This window comes from Chinchilla lanigera, unplaced genomic scaffold, assembly GCF_000276665.1.
Source record: "Chinchilla lanigera isolate Chin_1 unplaced genomic scaffold, ChiLan1.0 scaffold00037, whole genome shotgun sequence".
Taxonomy (NCBI): Eukaryota; Metazoa; Chordata; class Mammalia; order Rodentia; family Chinchillidae; genus Chinchilla; species Chinchilla lanigera.
In genome coordinates this window covers 18,509,197-18,520,786 of record NW_004955438.1, presented here as the reverse complement: position 1 = coordinate 18,520,786, position 11,590 = coordinate 18,509,197, and the positions used below count along the sequence as shown (strand labels likewise).

Genomic DNA, 11,590 nt, shown 5'->3' with positions numbered 1-11,590 from the left:
TTTTTTTTAACCCCAAAGAATAAACAACTTCAATAACCATCTACAATAGAACAGGCAACTCTTAGTATACAATTTGTTGTGGTTTTTGTTGTGGTTCTAAAAAAGTCACAATTCTGGGGACTGGGGATTTAGTTCAGTGGCACAGCGCCTGCCTGGCAAGCACAACATCGTGAGTTCAAATCCCGGTACCGGAAAAAAAAAAAACAAAAAAAATTCACAATTCTTTAAGACATCATCCATAAAGACAGAAGAGCTATATTCCCTTCCCTTGAATCCAGGCAGGCTTATGTCAGCGTCAACCCTGTGACTTCTGAAGCTAAGTCTCTCCGAACAGATTCCTCCAGGAACTCAGCTGACATACTATGAAGTCAAGGTCTCATGACGCACCTGAAGGTTGCTCCAGTCAACAGGCCTAGCTGACCCCAGTCTGCAGGACATGCCAGTCAAGGTAACCGGCAGGAGAGCGAAGGAGCCTCTATTGTTCTACGCCCAACCTCAGTACAGCAGGGACAAGCTACCTCCACAAAATGCTCCACGAAATGCCCAAGTCAAAGAATTCACGAGTACGATAAAATGCCTGTGGTTCTACATCACTAAATTTGTAGTGTACTGTGCAGTAATCAATAGCCAAAACTAGTGTTCTGCTGTAACAGATAAAATAAAATATGGAGTTATTAAATTACTGTTTTTACATTTTAACAGATTTCATGCAACAACACGGGTAAATCTCAGGCACAGAGTTGAATACAAGGCGTCTGACACAAAAGTAGGCTATGGGGTGTATTACTCTATTTACACATGAGTTCAAAACCAGGCAAACCTGAGCTGCAGTTACAGAAGTCAGGGCCGTGGTTACCAGGAGTGAGAGTAATTACTGGAAAGTGAGCAAGAGACTCATGGAGAACTGGAATAATCATGTCTTGATTTGGGTGGTGGTTATTATAGTATTTCACTTTATTTTTTAAAAAATCATTGAGCTAGATAAAATTTGCGATTTTTATTATACTTTAAATTTTTTTTTCCAAATTAGTAGAATCTGGTACCCACTTAAATGCAAAGAATGAGAAATAAAATGTGACTCCAAGTCTTCAGATACAATTGACAGATACTGCATTAATTCAATGGTTGAACCACTGGGCAAATAAAAGCAGCAGCAACCGTGTCTTATTCATTTCGCACTTAAGCATCAACCACAGTAGTACGAGCACACAGTCATTCCAATTTCCAAGATACTCTTCTCATTTTCATCCCTGGCTCCTGCCTGTCCAGCTGCCTCTTAGTATCAGGATTCTTGGGCTTCCACCCTCGATCCCCTTTTCAATCTGCACACATGCACACACACGCGCGCGCACACACACGCACAGGTAATTTTATCCCCTGTATTTCTAATCTCAGTGAATAGAAGTATCACATACCTGGCCCTTTAAGCTAGAACTTTCCAATTTAACCAAGAATTGGGATTCCAAAATTTCTTAAAAAGTAGAAGTTAGCTAAGTCAAATAAAAAGAAACTTAACAGAATTAACATAAGCTCCCACAGCTGCAGCCAAAACTAATGCAGACCAACAAGATGAAGAGATAGCTTAGACAGATAAAGGGATTTTATTCAGCTCTAGGTTCACTGTACAGTATGATCATGAAAAGAATGTAGCTGAGCTGGGGATGTAACTCAGAGGTAAAGCATTTGCCTAGTATGTGCAAGGTCCTGGGTTTGAGCCCCAGCACTGCTGAATGAATGAATGAATGAATGAATACATACATACATACATACATACATAAGCTAATTATTAATAAAAACACAGTATGCAGAAGAAAGGCAATATTCTTCCCTATACTAACAGAAGACAATAGCTCTATCTAGAACAAGAGATGCAATTCTAGTTTTTACTTATCAAGTCTTGCCTGGAGTACTGCATTCAATTCTAAGCATTACAGTTTAAAAATGGAATCTTTGTTTTTAAAGAAAAGCCACCAGTGTGATGCACTAATGTGAAAGCCTGCCACATAAGGAACAGCTAATGACCTGGAGATGTTTCAATTCAAAAAGACTGCAAATACTTGATGACTATTTTTATGTACATTAAAGGATACTATGTGGAAGAAGGGCTCACCTTGTTCTATATGTCTCCAAAAGACAAAACAAGGTAAAAGCAGTAAGAAAATAGATTTCTACTCATAATAAAAGCTTTCTAACAGTCAAAACTTTTTAATAAAAAATAGTGCAGCCACTCTCCAGAGCAGGTTCTCAACTGGGGATGATTTTGTCCCCCTGGCTACTAACCACCCTACAGTGCAGAAAACAATCCCCAACAAAAAATGACCCATCTAAAACATCAACAGTCCCAGGATTGAGAAACTCTCCCTGGATATAGTGAGTTCTCTGTTAGACACCACTGTCTGCACAATCTGAAAAAAAATGACTTTCAAAGATGGACAGCAGTGAATTAAAAAAAGATAACTCTCCATGAAAACGCTAACTCTCCATGAAAACTCTCCATGAAACTTAGATAACTCTCCAGGAAAAAACCACCTTCAGGCATGTTGAAGTAATAATGATGACAAACATTTACTGGGGGCCAGACATTAAGTGATATAGGTATGTATTTCAGTTCACAGCAATCCTGTAAAATAGGTACTATTTTATCTTGATTTGATGTTAAACTAGACTGCACTAAAGTCATCTACCTAACTCTAACGTGCATGTGCTTGTTCACATATATATGTATATACATGTATCACTACAAAAAGCATAAACATTAAATGACTTTCAAAGGTTTCATACTCTAGAAAAAAAACAGAGAAGTACCAAGACAATGTCTAAACAGGTTTATGCTCAGTTGCAAACCCAGTTGGCTAGGAGGAAGGGAGGCTTATTTGAAGCAGTCCAGCAATGAAGGAGAGAACAATTATCCTGATTGTCTCAATCGCCCACTTTTCTAAGAGCCAAGAAGCTCTTATATACCCATGGAATCTCAGTCAGAGCTGGGATTAATGATGACATCCCTTTATCCATAGGCGTGAAAGCTCAGGATGGACAGACGTTTGAACATCCCCGACTGGGAATCCTGCCCTTAACAAATACACTAGATGCAGATACATGGTTTCTTGGCTGCCTCTACTCACACCCATCTGTCAGGATGGCAGTGTGCCTGCTCACATGTTGGTCAAACTGTCACTAGGGCATAGGTGCCAAGCAATGATAGTTTTAAATGGGCAGCTTGTATAGCACTGTAAGAGCTTGCTCTTCTGTATGAAAAAAATTCTCTGTGATAGTACTGAAGGGCTGCAATCACAAGTGAAATATTCTTGACTGATCTCAACATTTAAGTACAAAAAAGATCTTGACTAGCAGAAAAGAATCAACCAAGGAAGCTAAATCACAATGAACAGTCACGGTAAAGCACTTCACACCTCCAGTCTTTCATTAATACATGTCACTGTGACTTCTTAGCAAAATCCTCTGCTCAATCAGTCACCACTGATTTTTTAAAAATAGGATGCTTTTTTTTTTCCATATTCTAAATGAAACAGTAAAAATGAATTGATTTCTGGTAGTGTGTCTGATACTATGTAAGTTCCATTTAGTGGCTAGTCACACATATGACTGAAGTCAGCTGGGTGCGGTGGCATATACCTGTAATCACAGCATTTGGGCAGCTACAGCACTACTTATGAAGATCATGCCTCAAAATAAAAAATAAAAAGGGCTGGGGATGTAGCTCAGTGTGAAAGTACTGGCTTCAATCCCTGATATTAAACACACAAAAAGACCCAAGTCTAATCTATAGCCAAGGTAGTCTTTTAAATGCACAAAAAGCACAAATTCCCACAGATGCAGGGATAGAAAGTACATTTTATATCAGAAAGAAACCAAGAACTGAAGTGAGTGATTTAAAAAAAAAAAAAAAAACAGAAACCAAGCGCTTTAAGTTAAAGTTAAAAGACTAGGACTCAGGGACACAGCCACAAGACTGCTACCTGTCACTATCCCCCAGACTATAAGCCAAATGGCTCCTAAACTACAGCTAGGTTACTATTCCACCCTTAAAAGACCATTTGAAATACTGGCCTAACATTACCTAAATGCCTTTAGCACCCACGAATTCTTCCCTAAGACTAAAAACCCTAGGAGTAGGGTTTCCGCCATTTGTTCTTACTCAGTCCTCTATGATTTTGAACAACAGCTGGACATCACTGTTCTCTAAATAGCTAGTTCTTCATATACAAGTACCATGCCTATTGCCTAAATAACCCCTGAAGCTCCTCTTTGCCTGGATTCCACCAGCTTTTCTTCATTGGGTAATGTGTCAACTCTGCCTTTACTTCAGTTGCTTAACTCCTCACGAACAGCAGCATTAAAATGAAGCAGTTTGAGTACAGCAGAATTCTCAGTATCCATCAAGAAGACAGTGGCAAGTCTGAAACGCACCATCCCCCTCTGCTGTGTTTCAGATAACCCCTCCCCAAAGGCCCGTGTTCGTAAAGCCTTCGTCACCAGCCTGTGGCACTACTGCGAGGGGAGGCGGGACACAGTAGAAGAAGTTAGGTCACTGGTGCTGTGCCCTTGAAGGGGACATTGGGACCCCAGCTCCTTCACCTCTTTGCTTCCTTGATGCCAGGGGCCAAGCAGCTTCCTCCATCGCACACTCCTGCCACGACGCAGTGCTCAGCACAAGCCCAACAGTAACACGGCCAAACCACCCTAAACGGAAACCTCTGAAACAAGCCAAAAGAAATTTTCCTACTTATAAGGTGATTCTCTCAGGTACTTTGTCACAATGACAGAAAGCTAACACATCTTTCTAGGAAATACTATGTATTTTTCTGAAATGATATTACTCTTTTAGCTTTCTGGCAGATATCTGTAATACTAAGTGGTATGTCAAAGGTCACAGTTATACCCTGTTCTTCCCAGAAACCTATTACTGCCATGCATGGCCCTAAAACAACTTCTCTTAATTATCATGTCTGCCACATCCTTATGTTGCTCAAGACCATACAGTACTTTCCTAGTAGCCAATCAAATTGGTTATGAACTCTTCCATCTGGCCAGCTGTTTCTATACTCATGAACTAATTATCCTTCCTTAAATTCTCCTTTGCCCTTCACTCACATGTCTCCCAAAACAGTTAGTTCTCACTTATTTTCTCCAGGATGCTTTTGCTTATACTATTTTCTAAAATGTTTATCACTTTTTTCAACCCAGCTATGCATACCTTCATAAATCCATATTCAAATCAACTTAGTGCTCACTCATTTCCTCCTGTCTTCATTTGGGTACTCAGTTTACAGTTTATGACCAACTGATTTTTTTGACAAAGATTTAGGAAAAAAAATATTTGATGAAGAAAGAGTAGTCTTTTCAACAAATAGTTCTGGAAAGCAAAAGGTGAACCAAGATGTAAACCTTCCATCCTCTTCAAAAATTAACCTGGGATGGGTCAGACAGAAATACAAAACACAAAATTATAAAATACTTAGAAGATAACAAGAGAACAGCCTCCTGACCAGACAGTGAGGTGAGACATACACTGATAAACAGGACAAGCTGAGAGAATGTAAGTCAGGTATTTGGCAAAAGACTATTCAGGACATTTAAAAAAGCTCTAAACTAGGCAGTAAGAAAATAATCCACTATTCCCGATACCACCAAAAAAAAAAAAAAAATTCCAACTACAAAAGGGGCAAAAGACTTGAACAGATTAATCATCATCAAAGAAGATATGAACAGTAAATAAGCACATACATAGATCATAAAAAGATCAGCCATTAGAGAAAAAGTAGCCACTGGGGAAGTGGTATAAAAACTACAGCTAACCCTACACACAAAACATACAGGCACTACCAAGTGGGGGCACTGATGAGGGGACGCTGACTCTCTCATACAGTGATGATAGAGCTGCAAAATGGTGCAGTTCTGCTGGAAAAGTTTGGCACTTTCTTAAGTTCAGCATATACCTCCCACAGAACCCAACAGTTCACTCCTGGGCATTTATCCTAGAAAAATGAAAACATGTATTCACACAAAAACCTGTACAAGAAAGCTCATAGTAGCTTTGTTTAGAATCACTCAATATTAGAAATTACCCACCTCCCCTTCAATTATCCGTTCAAGATAAATGGTTAAAAAGAATGTGGGAAAGCCAGATAATGGACAAGCATAAAACAATGACTAAAATTTAGAAAATGCCCAGGGAGATAGCTCAGCAGAGCAGCGCCTGCCCGGCCAGCACAGGTACAAAATAAATAAATAAATACAACTTGGAAAATGACACTGACGGTAGAGTCATTAGTAATTAAACTTACTCAAATTTCAGTTTTTAGATCTTTTTGTATGATCTTATGATATTTTATTCTATGCACACATTCATGTAACCAAAATCAGGACATGGGACAAGATCCCAAAGAAATTCAAAACTGTGGCACAACTAAAGGTCTGATCTTGTTTCTATAATGTTGCCTTTCTGGCAATGCTACATGGATGGAACTGTCAGTGGTTAGGCGAGAGAGACACTTATGGACAAGCTCCAATAATAACAGGAGCAGGGTGGACTCCTCTAAGACTGTCCGTGCACCTTCCAAGTTATTTTTGTTTTAGCTAAGGCTCTAGGGAGAAAATGAAAAGGAAACAGCAAGCTAAGTCATTCTGACTCATTCTTTTTAGAAGACCTTACCCTGGCTCATAATACGACTAAATACTCTGCCCAGGGGCCTTGTCTCCTATCAGTTCCCCTCACCCCCCATGTGATTATCATCTCCAATTGAGCATGCTCCGGAAGGTGCCACCTCTAAGTGTGATGGGTCTTCCCTAGATGAACATGTGTTACGTTCTCCTAATAAAAGCCCCCTGCTTTATTCATGGAGAGCACTGCCTTACAAATTAACTTGTATTCTCCTTACATGCTGCAAGTAATAAATCTCTCTCCATTCCTTTAGCTGCTGGCTGTGCTTATTGGCTTTGCACTCACCAAGAGGCAAACTCACTGTGTTTGGTTACAGAATCATACAACCTTTTGCAACTGGCTTTTTAACTTAATACAAAGCCCATAAACTCCACCCAAATGGCTGCATCTACCAACACATTATTCCTTTTTGTTGAAGAGTGGTGTTCCCTTGGGTGGCCATACAACAATTTATTTAACTATTCACTCATGAAGGACATGTGTGCTGTATTTGGTTTGTGGCTAGTATAAATAAAGCATCCTCATACAGGTCTTTGTATATGTGCCAGTTTTTACTGCTCTAGGATAAGCTGCAAAGAGTACAAATGCTAGGTCATATGCTACACACATGTGTAACTTTTTATAAAACTGCCAAACTAATTTCCAGAGTAGCTATCCCTGTTCATTTTACATTCCCATCAAAAACAGTTGACAGACCATAAACTTGTCACGACTTCTAAAATGTTTTCTAGAATCCTGAAAATACATGATTAAGTCCCTTAAATACTATAACCTGAACAGGTTACTTCTAACAAAAAAATTTATAATTACATGTAATCTGTAGGTTAAAAACTGTTGACACAGAGCTAATTGCAAAAAGACATACTAAAAGTTTGTCTTCTTCCATACAGTCTATAAAAACTAAAGGCTTAACAGCATTTTCTATCGTTTAGAATTGTGAGATGTGATCACAATACCTCAGTACACAGCATCATCAAAAATGGTATCTGTTCACCTGGTACCTGATAAAACAATGAGAAAAACAACCTGAATTAAAGCTGTAGTCATCTTGGTATAAGATTTATAACTTCATGAGTTTTTCTTACTGTTGTTAGAATTGACAATTACATACTACAATCTCTTTAGGGTTATTAAAACAAGGAGCTAAGTCTAGGGCAGAGGTATCTGTTCATACACAAACAACAACTAGACAGCCAGTCCACAAAGAGAGAATTAATGCACAGAAAGATATCAGAAGGGCCCAAAAAGAATGGGATGGTGCTGCCCACCTTTCTAGTAACTTTCCAGTTTTTACTTTAGTCTCTTGTGCATCCAACTACAGTATTTTGTTGTTGATATTGAGCTGTGTAAGATGCATTTCTAAACCAGGCACGGCGGGCCACACCAGTAATCCCAGTGCTCAGGGGTCTGAGGCAGGAGGATCATCAAGTCAGAGGCCAGCATAGGCTACCTTCTCAATTCAAAGTCAGTCTAAACTACAAAGCGAGACCGTTTCAAAAAAAAGCAAGAAAAAATTACATATTTTGTTCCAATATTTACTTTAAAACTGAAAGACAGAAAATTCTCAAATGTCAAGCTAATTACTCTGCAATTTAATTATATGATTTCCATCTAAGGTATCTTCTCACTTACTGTATATGGCAACAGAAAAACATGTTAGTATAGAAATACGTTTAGCAGTCATGCTAAATACCTGCCAGTGTGTAGAAGTGTCTTAGTTTTTAAACTTTGGAGTCCTGGTACCCATCCTTTGGGCCACAGATCCAAGGAGAGCTATGAGTTACTGCAAACACCCATCAAAATCCAGACAGTCGTGTTCCACCTAATGATGCATCAGTTAGCAACTGCCACATGCCAGTTAACAGTGGACCACAGAGAAGACTGCACAAAGAGGTGCCGTAAGATTTTATAAGATTTTTATCACCTAGTGATGTGGTAGCAGACAGTGATGTACACACTACTATGCTCACATACTGCCTAACAAGGTACTTCTCATTCCTCTGAGCATGCCTATGAACGATGCATGCCTATTACCTGAATACTAAATAAAATTATTTGCAACATGAATTTTTCCTAGTTGACAAAGATGCTGTAGCTAGTAAAATTCTTAATATATTTCCTGAAGAATATTAGTAAAAGTTTCTTGTCATTAGTATTTAATGGCGAATATTAAAAATGTAACACCTAGGACTGGGGATGTAGCTCAGTGGTACAAGCGCCTGCCTGGCAAGTGCAAGGTCCTGAGTTCGATTCCCAGTACCAAATAAATAAATAAATAAAAATGTCACACCTACTATGGAGGGATCACACCCTGTACCTCTCTAGATTCTCAACAGCTTTTCTGACATGCTGACTGTATGTTACACCAAACGAGGAGATGCAGGAGTTTGAGTACAAAGATTTAAGGCAACACTGGGAGAAACAAAGCAGAGTAACTGGCAGTGTATGAAATGCCTTCAAAACAGCAACCTCACGATGCAAGGTGCTTAAATATCACTCAAGAGCCAAGGGGAAAAAGAATCAAACAGCAGGGCCCTCTTCACATCTTTAAGAGGGAATACACTCACAAAACCTTGGTCAAAAGGGCTAAACACATCCTAGAGCACAAATACATCTCAGTTAGACCACTTAGCTAAATGCTTTTGTCAGGATTCTACCATTTTTCTAAATATTGCATCCCTATTAAAAATTTTGTATTTTCTACATTTCATCAATAGTGTAGTTCTACAAATGTGCCTTACACATTGACAGTTTCCTTGTGTGCTAAAATCAAGAATAGTCCCTATTAATGTAAAACAAAAAGAATTTGCTTCAACAAAGCAATATGATAGGAAGAATAGACTTAGCACCCAGCACAATTCCTGGCCAACAGGCACATGATCTCTGGTGAATAAATGAGTCCATTTCTTCTCACTCTGAAAAATAACCTTGGCACGGAGAACAGCCTACCAGTCTGAAAAATGTTCTCCCATCCTATTCAGTTACCAATCCATTCTCGAACCCATCAAGACCAATTTTCAGGAAAGCCTCACTCACTCATACAAAGAGGCAGCATTTAATCCCCATTAGGATCCCTGCCTGATTTGTGGAGATAAGAGCATTTGCACATTTGCATAAATTCAGGAATCATCCTTCTTCATTTGACGTAAGGTAAATCTCAAAGCTCTGCTTATTTTTCAAATCAAACATATTTTTAAAGTTTTATTTTCCAAATGAAAACTCTATTCATAGTATACCTTATTAGGGATGCCTTTATGAAAAAAAGATATACAGTTGTCAAAGTTAAAATCCTTTTCTTTTCTAGGCATCTGGGACATTCACTTATTTATTATTATTTCACATTAGTGCTCAAACTTTTAAAAAAGCTGGCCTGTTTCCTTTAAGAAATTTAATTTTAGGGTCTGTCAACATTTTGAATGCATTACTGTTATTTTTAAAATACACACTTGCATACTGGAATAAAACTTAGCATAAGCTTTCCATATAACCATTTCCTGGGCACTTACTAACTCACTACATGCCAGGCTCTATGCTTAACACATTACTCCATTACCTCATTTGTTTAACAAATATCCTCTCGATTTTTACAGCACTGAGCCTAACAAGAAGCCATTACACTTTAAACTGTTATTTGTACTGGATACTAGTACTGCACTAAGATGACAGTAACGCCTAAAACAAGTTTATTGTTATTAAATTCAACCTGCGTTACTGTATTAACACAGAATCTGATCAGCAATGTTGATAATGCAGAGAACAGCATCTGTGGTGGGATCAACAGAGAAAACTATTAAGTGACTAGAATGCTTAAGTTACACTCCTTTCTATAGGCAAGCAGATGAACATGATCTTATCTGCCCGGAAATTTAATTCCAATTACTCTGTGCCATTTTGAACGGCACAAACGTAACCTGCATAAAATGACCAGATAAGAAATCCTTGCTTCCTTGTCAAATTGCTTTAACACTGCACGTCACATTCTTCCCCAAAGTACGACGCTCAGCCTGTCATGAAGCCAACTGTCTTCATTCTGAACTCTTAAAAATAAATGCTGCCCTACATCGTTTTTCTACTCTAATGAATCTGACTCCACCTACAAGGCACTCCAGTAATAAACATACGTGCACACGTAACTAACGAGGCTCTTCAACAGCTCCCTAAGTTTAACCACCACCCTCCCAATAGCAAAGGGTATTTCCAAATTGTTCCAAGGGAGGAAGATGGGGAGGCAAAGAAACTATGCGAAGAAAAACAGAAATGGTGACTCTGGAAACAAAGACTTTCGTTTCTGTCTCTCCTCTCTCAGTGACTCTGGTGCCGTTTCTCTTAACTAAACCACCTAAGAATTTTAAGGCTAGAACCGAAATTTTTGGCAGCAGGAAAAACGATGTGCAGCCTCTGAACGCTGCTGCGGCAGGAAAGGGTGCCACCTGCCAGCTCGAGGGAGCGATCAGAGGAAGTGTCGAGAGGGACACGAAAATCGCTCTCCGCGGGCCCGCAGCCTGGATCACGCCCGCGCGGCCTCACCGCGGCCGGGCAGTAAAGACAGGGTCGCCCTCGCGGGCCCGGGCCAGGGCTGCGCCCTCGGGGGCGGGTCCCCGCCTCCCTCTCGGGTCTCCGTCCCAGTCGCCGCCTCGGGATGCGGATCCAAAGAACCTCACCCCATCACTCTGGCCCACTCTCGCCTGTCTTGGAAAGAAAGCCTTTCAAAACGCGCCCATGGTCGCCCTTGCGTTGTGCCCGGCGTTTCCCAGCTAAATGGGGGCCCTGCGGCCTCGTCCGTCCCGCGGGTAACGGGCTGCAAGCACGGCCGGGTTCTCAGAGGCCGCAGCCCGGCGAGGACAGCAGTGGGCGCACCGGAGGCGACCGCCCGCCGTCGGGCAGCCCGGCACCGGCGGCGCCGAGCGA

At 40.2% G+C, this 11,590-nt stretch overlaps 1 protein-coding gene across 2 annotated transcripts in view; it reads right to left on the bottom strand.

Moving 5' to 3' along the window:
• Window positions 1–11,590, bottom strand: part of Vrk1 (vaccinia related kinase 1) — an 86,190-nt gene that overhangs the window by 74,318 nt on the left and 282 nt on the right. Inside the window, exon 2 of one of the 2 annotated variants that reach the window (XM_005390407.2) lies at window positions 7,639–7,683. The exons of the other annotated variant lie outside the window; for it this stretch is intronic. The gene's annotated coding sequence lies outside the window, so the exon portion shown is untranslated. The remainder of the gene's footprint in view (window positions 1–7,638; window positions 7,684–11,590) is intronic. 2 annotated transcript variants of the gene reach the window in all.